The sequence below is a fragment of the Somniosus microcephalus genome, chromosome 25, assembly GCF_052327205.1.
Source record: "Somniosus microcephalus isolate GS21.2 chromosome 25, FLI_Smic_1.0, whole genome shotgun sequence".
Taxonomy (NCBI): Eukaryota; Metazoa; Chordata; class Chondrichthyes; order Squaliformes; family Somniosidae; genus Somniosus; species Somniosus microcephalus.
This window is the reverse complement of record NC_141011.1, coordinates 48,489,468-48,502,761: the sequence shown is the minus strand read 5'-3', so window position 1 is coordinate 48,502,761 and position 13,294 is coordinate 48,489,468. Positions and strand designations below refer to the sequence as shown.

Here is a 13,294-nt window from a genome sequence, read left to right as displayed (position 1 = left end):
CCAGTTTGCATTCAGTGTTGCAGCCCCCTCCCCAGTTTGCATTCAGTGTTGCAGCCCCCTCCCGTTTGCATTGTGTTGCAGCCTACTCCCCAGTTTGCATTCAGTGTTGCAGCCCCCTCCCCAGTTTGCATTCAGTGTTGCAGCCCCCTCCCGTTTGCATTGTGTTGCAGCCTACTCCCCAGTTTGCATTCAGTGTTGCAGCCCCTCCCCAGTTTGCATTCAGTGTTGCAGCTCCCTCCCCAGTTTGCATTCAGTGTTGCAGCCCCCTCCCCAGTTTGCATTCAGTGTTGCAGCCCCCTCCCCAGTTTGCATTCAGAGTTGCAGCCCCCTTCCCAGTTTGCATTCAGAGTTGCAGCCGCTCCCCCTCCCCAGTTTGCATTGTGTTGCAGCCTACTCCCCAGTTTACATTCAGTGTTGCAGCTCCCTCCCCAGTTTGCATTTAGTGTTGCAGTCTCCCTCTCTCAGCCCCCTCCTCAGTTTGTTTTCAGTGTTGCAGTCTCCCTCTCTCAGTCCCCTCCCCAGTTTGTATTCAGTGTTGCAACCTCCCCTCCTCCCAGACTGAAACACTGTGTCCTGGGCACACTGAGCTTTTAAATCAATTCAGTCCTCTTTCTCCTTGGCGCTGATTGGCTGGCGGCGGCGGCGGGCGGCGGCGGCGGGCCAATGAGCGCGGGGCTTGCTGGCGGGTGCGCGGTGTCCTGTGGTTACCCCGGGCTCTGCTCCTCACTCTCTGGGTCTCCCTCACAGCCTCTTGTTGTCTCCCTCAAACACACAAAAAAACCCCCAACCTCCAGCATCCTCCCCAACAAACGCATTGTTCTCTGTCACACACACGCGAAAAAAAACCGCGAAGGGGCTAAAAACAAAACACACACACACACACGCGAGAGAGAGAAAAAAATAACCTGGAATAAAAGAGAGAGAGAGAGAGAATTCCAGATGCAATCTCCACCAACTCTTCTTTTCCTTGTGAAGCTCCAAGCAGCCAAGGCATTCATGCGGTAGAGGGACGGAAGGTAAGCAATGGGTTGAAAGGTTGAATGTTTTTTGTGGCTTCATTGTGACTGGGGCTCGAACTCAGCCAACCACACACACACACACACACCAAGTCTCTTTTTTAAATCTCTGTCTTTGCTCTTCCACTTTAAGCCCTTTTTAACCCAAAATAATCCCTAATTTTACCTCTTTAAACCATCTATTTAGCCTCTTTAACATCTATTTGTCCCCCCTTTTTGCCTCTTTAAACATCTATTTAGCCTCTTTAACATCTATCTATGAGGACAAGTATGGCCATTGTGTCTGTGTGATGTTGGTGCTAGAGTGACACTTGTGGAGATTGTGTTTTTTCTGTTTCTTTATTGTGGCTGCTCTGTCCCTGGACTAATATTTCTATTACGTGTTTCTACCACTGCCTGAGAAACTCATCGTTGATGTTGCTTCTTCCTCCCCACCCCGCTTTTCTACATTTGAAACCTCATAGATGTGATAATGCTGGGCTACAAGTCTAGTGAAAAATGTGTGGGGATTAGACCTGGTGTTATTTTGGTGGAGTAGGCCTTGAATGGATTGTCTAACCCTCATTATCTGGGTTGGAAAGTACAGCATGGTGTTTGATTTTTTTTTTGTTTAAATGTGGTGGTGTGAACGCTGCTCATTTTCATTTTTGCAAAGACTGATTGATTAATAAAAGCCTCGCCAAGACCATAGGTTTTGGACTGAAGCTACAGAAGTCTTAAGAAATGAGCTCGGAATGTAATTTGTTGATTTCCTTGTGGAGATTAGGAACTGCAGTTTCTCACCCTGTTATAAATAAACGTATAATTTGAAGAAAGCTTCCATGTATATTTCTGTGGGTCTTTGTTACAGGAGTGATTTTAATTAGATTTTTGTTACAGATTCAGCCTTTGGTTCATCATTCTGTGTCAAGAAAATTGCAGCAATTAGGCTTTGTGCTGTGTATATTACTATATGGATTACAAAAGGTCATTAATGATTGAGATATGGGCGTGAATTGTGTGTTTCACTAGTTATTGAACATTTGGATTGTTGAATGTAAACATGCTTGTTTACTGATTTTGGTGTATTACAAAGAGGTGTATTACAAAGATTTGCATGCATCAAAATAACAATGGCCAGTGTTCTTAAAAAGATGTAAAATCAGGTCAATAAAACATATAAAGATGTATGATGTACTAAAAAGTTTTTTTTTAAGTCCAATTTCTTTTTTCAAATGACAAAAGTCATGCAGCAAATTGTAGAACAGACATAACTCCTACATACTGAATAAACAGGAATTCCAGCGGTGACAATGACAAAATGCTGTGACTAATGCTGTAAGAGCTGATACTAAAATTGAATGGTATCTATATGTAAACAGAGGCTTTACACATTTCAAGATGTGTACCACAATAGCTGTGAAACTGAGTGTTAGTGTGTTACCAGGATGTAATACAATCAAGGCGTTCAGATTTCATAAACTGTGAGAGCAGAGCTTCAGTGGTTTGTGAACATCAACTGACTCCAACCCCCAAGATTGGGTTACAGCCTGTAACTTACTCCATCGCAGCTGTTATAGTAGTGGCTATGTTTTTTTTGTACTTGCTGGTGGTTACTGTGCTGTGGAGTCTATTGTCTACTGCAGTTCTTTTGAAGGCAGCAATGGGATGAGGGGGTACAACAGCTGTGATGGTGAAAGATCTAATGTATATATCCTGTGACAGGGGCCCGTCACACGTGAAATATTTCCCTATGGCAGCTATATATTACTTAGTAAATAACCATTTGGTGAACTATTTTGAGGGGCTGCATAACCCGCCTGATTTTCTTTACCCTGCCAATTTTCCCTCTTCCTCTCCTTAAAGCATTGACTCCTTGATGCCGTCACTGGCACCAGTTGCCCGCTAGTACCTCACTCAAGCGGCAATTATTTATCTGTGAGCCTTGATGGTGAGTGTCAGCAAGCTATTTGAATCCGGGGGGCATCACAGCTCAGACTGATCATCTACACTTTCTAGCTGGGGCCACTGGATTTAAATCAGGAGTGGGACTCCTGACTGATTTCCCCCACCACAATCTGAATTCAGTTCTAGTGGCTCTACATGGCTCTGACTGTGTTCAGCTAACACAGCACAGAGTGAGGATTGAACCTCAGATCTTCAGTATGTATAGTTTACCCACTTGCTGTATAAGCTTGCTAAACTATCTGAGTAGATCCCCCTTTTCTTTATCTCATCCCCTGTCTCTTTATCTCTTCCCCCCGCCCGCCGGCCCGAAGTTCCCAAAATGATTTAAAGATATCATTAGAGCGTACTGCCTTTAAATATACTTGCACATGTATTTATAAATGATCAAATACATACCAGCAAAACCCTGTGTGGTTTGAACGAGATATTTGAATGTGGGGAAGGTAATAGACAATTACCACAGATTTTTTTTAAATGGGGAGATACAATTGGAGTTTAGCTGAAGTGATCTGAAATTTAATTTGCTTAGTGTGAAGAATGATTTTAATGCTTTACTTGCATTACAAGCAAATGTACCACTGCAGTGCGATGGCACAATCATCCCATATTTAAAGAGCCCTTTAACTTCTTTCTGTTCTGGGACAAACAGAACATTGCCATCCCAAATTCTTTTCATTTCAATTAATGATTAAAATACAAGGTTACCTATCCTAGCCTTGTTGCTCAATTTGGGGAAAGTGTTGAGTGCAGAACACTTAACTATTTTACAATAGCTTTAATATGTTGTCGAGAATAGCTGATAAGTAAGATAATTAACTGATGTGGTTGGAACTATCGGTGATTTAAAAATATTTCTGTAATTTGAGGTCCTGAATAACATGAACAGAATGTTGGTGTGTATTGCTTAAACGTAAAGTACGATCCAGCGATGTGTATTAACATTGTGCAATGTATTAGTGAGGTTACACTTGGAAATTCTTACTTCCAAAGAGACATAGATGTATTAGAAAAGGTGCAGATTACAGAGAGAACGATTAATTCTGTAATTTGACCATTACAGGACTTGAACTACGAGTATTCAGTTCAGAAAACTGGAGTGTGAGTGAAAATATGTTACAGGTTTTTAAAATAGAGACATTAGATAAATTGAATTGAGAAAATGAAATGAGGGCACACTTTCAAGACAGAACTGTAGTTTAGTGGTTATGGTCCTGGACCAGTAATCCAGAGATTGCGAGTTCAAATCCCACCATGGCAGTTGTGCAATTGAATTCTGGCATTTGTTGCGTAGCATTAAAGAAAATAACCACGAAAGCTGGTGGATTATTGGAAAAGCTGAACTGATTCACTCATGCCTTTCAATGAAGTGAACCTGTTGCCAACGTTCCCCCTAATTTTAAATTTGGGTGCGCGGTCCCTTTAACGGGCTGCGCAGCCCATTCAAAGTTTCGTGCACGTGTGAACTTTCACATTAGAAAGGCCGGTCCCGGGCTGTGCAAGACCGGCAAATGGCTGTGCAGCTTCGAGAGAATGTTGCTTGTTACCCCCGTAAACTTGAGCTCACCCAGAACTCTGTTGCCAGTATCCTAGCTATCACCAAGTCCCATTCACCCATTCCCCTTGTGCTCGCTGACCTACATTGGCTCCTGGTCTGGTATGCCTCGATTTTAAAATTCTCATCCTTGTTTTCAAATCCCTCCCTGGCCTCGCCCCTCCTTATCTCTGTAGCCTCCTCCAGCACTACAACCCCCCCCTGATCTCTATGCTCTTCCAATTCTGGCCTATTGTGCAGCCCCGATTTTCATCACTCCACCATTGGTGGCTGTGCCTTCAGCTGCCAAGACCCTAATCTCTGAAATTCCTCCCATAACCTCTTTGCCTGTCCGCCTCTCTGTCCTTCTTTAAGACGCTCCTTAAGACCTATCTCTTTGACCAAGTTTTTGGTCACCTGTCTCCTTATGTGGCTGTCAAATTTTGTTTGATAAAGCTCCTGTGAAGCGCATTGGGACATTTTACTGCACTAAAAGTGCTATATAAGTGCAAGTTGTTGTTATACATACTCTCACATAGACGTGACTCCAATCCCACACTATAGTTGACTGTTGATGCTCTCTGAAGTGGCCCAGCAAGCCACTTAGTTGTAACACATTTGCTTCAAGAAGAAGGCCCACCACCACCTTTTCAGGGCAACTAGGCGTGCAGCATCTTCCTCATCCCGAGAACAAATGCAGAAATAAAAAAAAAACACTGGCTGAACAAATGTTTAGTAAGAATTTGTATAGAATTAACTTAAAAGTAAGCTGTTGTCTTATTGAAGTGAACATAAAATTGTTCAAAAGGGAATTGAACACAATTCTGGATGTCAGTCCAGGGCAGGATGTGGAGACCAAGTACTGTAGTAGAGTGGGTTAGATCGGTCCTTTTTCATTTTGCCAGCCTGGGTTCAAGTCCAGACTGATGGGAAGAAGTGTTTTTTTTGTCTGTTGCTTGTACGTTTTCTGAAATGAGTTCAATCCAGTTCCTGGTGGATAGGAGTCTGTAGCACTGAAACCTCAACATAAATTGGCACTAAGACTGAGAGACTTGCTGAGAAGCCATAAAGATGAATGGTGTGGAAAATGCACAGTGGTGTAGAACAATGTTTTTCTAAGGTTGAGTTTAAGGCTTTTTGGTAGGGCAAAAGGAAGTTTGCTCTGGGACTACCTCATGCTGGACTTAGTCTGGGAGTGTTTGATTAATCAACTCCACATGGCTGATGCAGTCATAGTGGACAAGTTGACAGCAGGCACTCTGTCCTACGTGATGCTTATCAGGGAGCTGCTAAAATGTCTGATTGGTGTATCTGACGATCATCCCAGGAGCATTTTGTTGTCTTTGTGGATGCTTCCATTTTAATAATCAAGGGTTGGCAAAGTAGATCCGGCTAACCAGTGCCCAACTGGGTTGTCAAACAGCAGGTCATATTAGTTAGTCAACATTGCAGCTAATGGATCGGTGTCAGTCCATTGGCGAAGGGTTTCTTTTTGTGATCTGCTGTAAGTTGATGCGGAATAGGGTTTTACGCTATTTACACGAACTTCACAGCCCAGCCTCACCTGCTGCGAGTGCACTATTTCTTATTTTGAATACCCACCTTTGGTTGAGATAGAAAACCGAACCCTTTACAATGCTGTTTATATGTGGAGGAAAGTGGCATGATGATGATGATTGGCCAAGTTTAAAGCAATAAGATGTTTATGTTGAAATTTAAATGGTAATATAAATTCACAATGATTTTTACATGGCCAGCATTGTACCAGTATTGCCTCTATTATGGGTTTGTACTGATGCGTATGAGTAAAAATATTATCAATGTGCAGATGTTAATCTCACAGATTTGAATGGGGGAGCAGTTGCTCGACTGGATGAGATTGTTACACTTTACAGACTACAGGGGAGTTATCCCGGTGTTCTGGTCAATATTTATCCCTCAATCAGCTTCACTCGAAACAGATTCTCTGGTCATTATCACATTGCTGTTTGTGGGACCTTGCTGTGTGCAAATTGGCTGCCGCGTTTCCACATTACAACAGTGACTACGCTTCAACAAGCACTTCATTGGCTGTAAAGGCCTTTGTGGTGTCCCGAGGTTGTGAAAGGCGCTATATAAATACAAGTCTTTCTTTTGCACTTCCATAGAAATGAATTGAGAAATATATAGCTTTGGAACACTCACAGCCACCTGGCCTGATAATCTGGGATTTCCACTTTGAGGTTAGGAGTTAGTTTCTGTGTAGCTTGAGTGGATTTCTGGATGACCAGCTGCAATCACTAAACAACATTTTACGGTAAATGGACGAAAGCATGTTTTTTTGTGTGGTGCAGGTTATAGACATTTCTAATTGTAGATGGGATGTAAATCTTTAATGTAAAATCAAACTCTTTTACATTTGCATAGTTTTAACAAATGCGGAAGTCTGACTTCATATTAAATGTACATATCTGGAGTTTTCTTTTAAAATGGACAATCTGCCCAGCTCCTTCCTGTATAACTGGTTATCATTGCAAATGGTTAAAGATGTATCTGGGTGATTTATATTTTTGTAAGTGTTTTTCAGGTGTAAATTTTCATAAATGTGAGCTAGGTGGGGTCTGTATTTGAACAGTTTTATTTGTTTCCTCATTGATGAAATAATGCAGCCGAATAGATGGTTAGGTGCTGGAAACAATAGTTTATACATCCCAAGTTATTTTCTTTGTGTCGTGCTGTTTGCATGAGTCATTATGCCATTTGTGTACATACAAGCCTAAAACCAGTCAGGAACTGCACACACCTTAAGAATTGGTCCCTGGCCATCTGTTGTTTCATGGAAAATACAGCTTGTGTTTTAGGTCTTGCTTGAATGTGTAGAAAGGGTTCGAAATTCCTATTGTTCGTGCCCAAAGGCATACAAATAATCTTTAGGGTGCATAAAACTAGATGTACCCACCCAGAGGCATGTAGAAAGAATAGATAAATAAAGCTCCAGCTGCCTGGTTATATCTTTATTTGATATGCTGTCTAAATCTGCTATAGAACAACGCTGCAAAAAAATCTAATTCTCCCACCAAACTGTCAACAGCACATTGGGTGCAAGTTAAAAGTCTTTGGTCACATATAGTGTGTTAATGAACATGTGCAATATTTTAATAAACATGTTTTTGTATGTGCTAAAGTATTTTTAATTGAACATTAAAAAAAAATGTAACTTTACTGGACAGGTTAAAATATTATCTTCAGGTAAATGTTTTAGTTTAAAGTATTTTGTACCCTGTATGCTGACCTTTTTATGTGATTGACTTTGCAGAACTACACAGATCTAGGCAGACATGATAACATATCTATTATAAACAGATCCTTCCATTTAGTATTTATAATCTATTTGTAAAAATGATCTTTATCAACTTTTGTGTTTATAAATATACACAGAAGAAGCATTTATTGAAACTATTTTGTACACTGCACTTGATGTGCAGCCTAAAGATGTAGGATTGGAGATATTGCCTGCAGAAGTTAAGTGTTCAGCAATGCTACCAGCACTTGAAGTAATAAAACAGTTTTGTGTGTTTCTTTATGCTTGGAGACAGAGCTGGAATCTGCAGCTGAGCAGTTGGAGGCACAAGCTCTTGTTTGTGAACGTGCCCCATTTTATACTAGCAGTGGTTTCATGAATGTAAAGGAAAAGCATGGCCGCTGTCCCTAGTGGTATTAGAGTGCTGTCAAAATGGAGAGCAGAAAGAGAAGCTGCATGTGCCAGAATATTGTGTGTTGGTGCATGTATAGTTATTTAGGAAAAAACTTTTCTTCCCCTCCAGTTCTTTCTCCTCTCCTAAAGACACTGACTTATAATGGGGTACGGTTCTGTATGGGCCAACCACTTTCCGGCCATTCTTCACTCACTGTCTAGGCTCCTGTATGCTGGCAGACTGTTTGACAATGGTGGGCATCACAGCTGAACCTATGCGCAACAAATGGAAGAACCCTGATTGATTTCCCCCCTTCGGGGACATTGAGACTAATTATAGTGGCCTTATCATTGCACCAGCTAAGACCTGCTAATTCAACACAGACTGAGGATCGATCCTGGTCCCTTTCTACTACAACCGCTACAAGGATGTGCGGGTAGGCAGGCTATCAAGAACCATGTTTCATTACCGCTGCAAATTCTTAAGAGCTTATCTATAGTCAGAAATGGGAGCCAAATGATGCAATTTTTTGGGTAATTTTCACTCCCATTTGTGACGTATATGAGGTATTAGTTATGAAAGCAATACCAGATGGCACTAAGTGACGTCTTACTAAGTCTAGCTGGATGACAGAGCTGGAATGCTAGAAGGACAAGCTTTGGTGGGCTAAATGGTCTTTTCTCCCACCTTAATTCTCAAGGTTGTAAAAATCTAATATACACTCTAGACATCACAACATTCAGAATAAGTAATTCACTGCTTTTTGAGATACTTTCAGTGTTGCTTGATCAATTATCATTAAATCTAAAACAATAAAAGTGATGCATTTGGTAATTTGACACAGAAATTGAAGAGAAAATATTGTCTAAATTTCCTTCCAGTTTTGGTCTCTTAACTAAGTTTGCTTGAAGACAGTGACTTATACTTGTATGATTCTGGGTGCAATGCCCTCTCCACTCCATTGGCTTCACTTACGCGGCCGATTTTTATGTGCGAGTCTGGACAGTAAGAGTTAGTAAGCTGTTTTAATTGTGGGAGATATGACGGTTAAGCCCAACTCTTTCTTCACCAGTGTGTACTTGTGCAGTTCCAGCAGGGGTTGGTGAGGTCACCATGTTGAGGCCACCTGGAATATTCTTTCCTACCCCCTTCTCCTTTGCCTCCTACTGCCTTGACTGAAAATGTCTGTGATCTTAAGATAACCATTGCATCATGTTCCCTCTACTGGTTTACACACACTCGTGTAGTTCATGTAGAACTAACCTGGATGACACTTGGTCAGTGTGCACTTTTTCTGGAAACAAATGTTTGCATCATTTGTTTTGCAGTTTATTTGTTGTCATGGGGACAGTCTGAGTACTGTGCACAGTTTTGGTCTCCTTATCTAAGGAAGGATATACTGGACTTGGAGGCAGTGCAACGAAGGTTCACCAGGTTGATTCCTGGGATGAGAGGGTGTTGTCCTATGAGGAGAGATTGAGTAGATTGGGCCAATACTCCCTGGATTTTAGAAGAATGAGAGGTGATCTCATTGAAGCATATGAGATTCTGAGGGGGCTTGACAGGGTAGATGCTGAGAGGTTGTTTCCCCTGACTGGAGAGTCTAGAACTAGGGAGCATAGACTCAGGATAAGGGGTCGGCCATTTAAGACTGAGATGAAGAGGTATTTCTTCACTCAGAGGGTGGTGAATCTTTGAAATTCTCTGCCCCAAAGGGCTGTGAATGCTGAGTCTTTGAGTATATTCAAGGATGAATTAGATAGATTTTTGGACTGATGGGGTATCGAGGGATAGGGCAGGAAAGTGGAGTTGAGGCCGAAGATCAGCCATGATCTTGTTGAATGGCGGAGCAGGCTCGAGGGGCCGTGTGGCGGAGCAGGCTCGAGGGGCCGTGTGGCGGAGCAGGCTCGAGGGGCCGTGTGGCGGAGCAGGCTCGAGGGGCCGTGTGGCGGAGCAGGCTCGAGGGGCCGTGTGGCGGAGCAGGCTCGAGGGGCCGTGTGGCGGAGCAGGCTCGAGGGGCCGTGTGGCGGAGCAGGCTCGAGGGGCCGTGTGGCGGAGCAGGCTCGAGGGGCCGTGTGGCGGAGCAGGCTCGAGGGGCCGTGTGGCGGAGCAGGCTCGAGGGGCCGTGTGGCGGAGCAGGCTCGAGGGGCCGTGTGGCGGAGCAGGCTCGAGGGGCCATGTGGCCTACCCCTGCTCCCAATTCTTATGTTCTTGAGCTCTTATGAGACCAGTTCTTTCTCTTATTTCACCGTTTTTATTCCCCTCGTGCTTTTTTTTTTAAAAGGTACTTATTAAAAATCTTACAGAAGACACTTTCATTGTTAGCATGTTAAACTTATTGCCGTTATCATTAGTTCAGAAAACTACAATGAAACTCAAAGAGCCACCCCCAATCATACATCTTACAGTTTCTTTCCATTTGATTGGAAGAATACTGTAAACCAGAAAACCCTCAGTTCAGTGTCAGTAACTCCAGGATTAAAACACATTGCAGTCGTTTAAAGCTGCTTTTGTATTGTTAGCGCCACCACCTCCCAATGTCATGTCCTTACTCAGCTGGTGGTAGCACCAAGATAATCTTGCTTGATTTGCTACAGTTGGAGACCATGATGATTTTTTTTAAACCAATTCATCCTGATTGCCAGCTTTAGCAAATCTGACATTCAACACTGGCTGCACAGGACTTGGGCAATATAAATGTGGCTTTATGGTGTTATAGTGCCACAGGCGCTTGACAAATGGATCTTGCGCAACCAGTGACAAAATGAAGTAAATCTGCCAGATTTTCTAAGGCCTGCGCTGGGAACTCAGTTTAAAAAAAAAAGTCTCTTCTCGGCTGTTGGCCATACCAAATTTGGCAAGGTTAGTTTGGTGTGGCCAATGGCTGCATGAGACCTCGTCAAAATCTGGTGGCACTAGCACGGTATTAGAGCAATATAAGCGTCTTAACCATACCTGCTGATTTACATCTGCTGGTCCACACTTGATAGAAAAACGAGTTATTTTCTCACCTACAGTTTGATTTAGTACCACCATGTGTTCTCACATATGTACATTCTTAGCCTTTTCCACTTTCACTGAGATTTCCCGGTTAACTATAGGGAAACTGGAATTAGCTAGCATTTTACAAAATGGCATAATTTTGTAGTTTAAAAAAAAATATGTGGGCTGTATTGAAGAATTGTCTATCTTTTTAAATGATTTTTGCTGGTTCTCCCTTTCTCATTTTCTCTTCTATGAAAGCTAAAGCTGCCATACTCTACTAAATAATACTAAAATTTGACGACTTTATATAGGGGGACAGATGCCCGTTGTCTGATCCCAGCATTCCTTTGGTATCCTACCCTAATGGCCACTCCTCTTGTGTCAGCTGGCTTCATCCAGTCCTTTAAAAATTCTCCATTTTCTTTTCCCTTCAATTTTCTCCAGTGCCTCGTCTAAGTTAAATTCTTCAATTGCCGGCAGGCTATCTGATTGTGGGGAAAATTGTAGAAAGCCCTTGCTTCCAGCAGATATCATTGGATAGTGAGGGATTGCTGCATAGCTATCAGAAGAAGAAAGCTTGGTGTTCTTCCCCCTTTCTCTAATCAAAGTAAGCTAAAGTGAATTGAAGGGTTGCTGCCTGGCTGAGATCATCTGACTGTGTACAGACTGGTGATTAAACCTGGGATCTTCCTTGTCTATATGACTCAGTTGCTCATTTCCTTAACCAACTTTAATCTCCATCTTCATCCCTGAGTTCTGGCTTTGTGTAGACTCGGAGGCAGAAATCAAAGGGTAACAAGCAAGTACACAATTCCTGGACTTGATTCTGGTTTCAGAAACTTTAATGTCTGATTAGTGGCTTTACTGATGGCCTAATGGGTAAAGGCAAACCTAGTGTAACACTAAACCAATAAGACCAGAAGGTCCTAGATTCAGTTCCTGGTCAGTCTATGTCCGCTGGGGTAAATATTCGGGTATGCATTAGGGCGGAGAAATATCAAACGGGGTTCCATTTCCTGATTTCCATCCAGGAATCCTTGCTGGAAGGTGAGGTTTGAGCAAAGGGTCAGACTTGGCTGCGGTGACCTCTGCTGACATTTTCTGGCTAGGTTCATACAGGAAGAATGGTCATTTGGGAAAGTACCAGAGGACTGTGAGCATCTGTGGAAGCTTAGATCAGCAAGTGTTAGCATCTTCAGAAGAGGGGAAAATATGGGGGGGAAAATGCTATTAATGGATGTTATTGAAAAGATATTTTCCCCCTCTTGCCCACGCCAACATTTTTGCATTTTTCTCTTGGAGACTCCCACACCATTCTTCATTCTCTGGGTGAAAAGGCTTCCTGTTTCAAAGTGTTCACCAGTGCTTCTCTTCAAACTGTAGGTATGAGGTATGTGAGTAGCTGACTCAACCTGTGACTATGTCTTTGTGAAATTGCTTGATTGATGTGACTGCCTGGGTCAGGAACTTACTGTGTGGGGAATCTCAAACATACACTTGGGCAATGCTAACATTCCATCGAAGGGAGGATTACTGGATGTTCTGTGTGCACTGTCCTATGGGGGCTGAGAAGCAAACTGAAGTTTTTATTGTATAGCTGTTTGTATTTCAACCAGTCTAGAAGACATTGGCCCGGATTTTGCCGTCCACGGTGATCGAGCGGATGATGCTCGCAGTTTATTATGCTTACAGCTGCCCACAGAATTTTCGTGGGCTTTTGAGCAGCAGCTTATGGTCATCGGAAGTCTGACACAGCACGGCACCCTCTACAGGGGATCTGGGACCTTTGTGAACAGGGAAAGCAACCGCGTGTCTCTTCAACCAATCAGTTTGAAGAATCCTTATTGAGGCACGCAAAGTCTGAACTAGGAAGTGTAAGTTAGAATATTTAATTCAATGTAAAATCATGTACAGAAAGCAAAATACGGAGAGGGAAAGAACGATGGAATTAAGAGAGGTATAAAAGAGACAATGAAAAAGTAAAAAAAAAAGGAAATTTTTAATTCAAAATAAATCTCTAACAATTATTGAAATCTAAAGGAATGAGACTCCATACTTGTAAAAAAATAAATTTTCAGTGCCAGAGAGGTTGTTTGGTGATAAGTCTTAATTACTACCAGTGTTCCCCTAATTTTTTTTTT

General features: G+C 42.4%; 1 protein-coding gene across 4 annotated transcripts in view; it reads left to right on the top strand.

The window, feature by feature from the left end:
• Positions 1-700: 700 nt before the first annotated feature.
• The window catches only part of rerea (arginine-glutamic acid dipeptide (RE) repeats a), a 527,918-nt gene continuing 515,324 nt past the window's right edge, over positions 701-13,294 (top strand). For 2 of the 4 annotated variants that reach the window (XR_015073572.1, XM_085967342.1), the window contains exon 1: positions 702-1,016. The gene's annotated coding sequence lies outside the window, so the exon portion shown is untranslated. Of the gene's footprint in view, positions 1,017-13,294 lie in introns of all 4 variants that reach the window. The other 2 variants (XM_085967345.1, XM_085967347.1) reach the window with 2 other exon arrangements.